We start from the raw sequence: 264 nt of genomic DNA, 5'->3' as shown, positions 1-264 counted from the left end.
AGACTACGTAAGGAATAGCAGTGATTAGTGTTAACAGTGATCAGTGCTGTGCTATAAATGGGAGGGAGAAGTGTTGGGCTCCTCATTGGTCTGTTCCTTTCTCTGTCGTGCTCGCACCGTTCATCTTGTCTCTTTGTCTTGCAGGGAGGGTGTCCAAAATGAGGCCAAAACAGTACTTAGAGTTTAATTCAGTTCTTTCCAATCTAAAGTAAAAAAAAATATACATATATAATAATCAGGGGACCTACACTATCTGGGCATTAA

This window comes from Penaeus monodon, chromosome 20 (genome assembly GCF_015228065.2).
Source record: "Penaeus monodon isolate SGIC_2016 chromosome 20, NSTDA_Pmon_1, whole genome shotgun sequence".
NCBI classification, from domain to species: Eukaryota; Metazoa; Arthropoda; class Malacostraca; order Decapoda; family Penaeidae; genus Penaeus; species Penaeus monodon.
The sequence above is the reverse complement of the archived record's forward strand: the minus strand, read 5'-3'. Positions refer to the sequence as shown.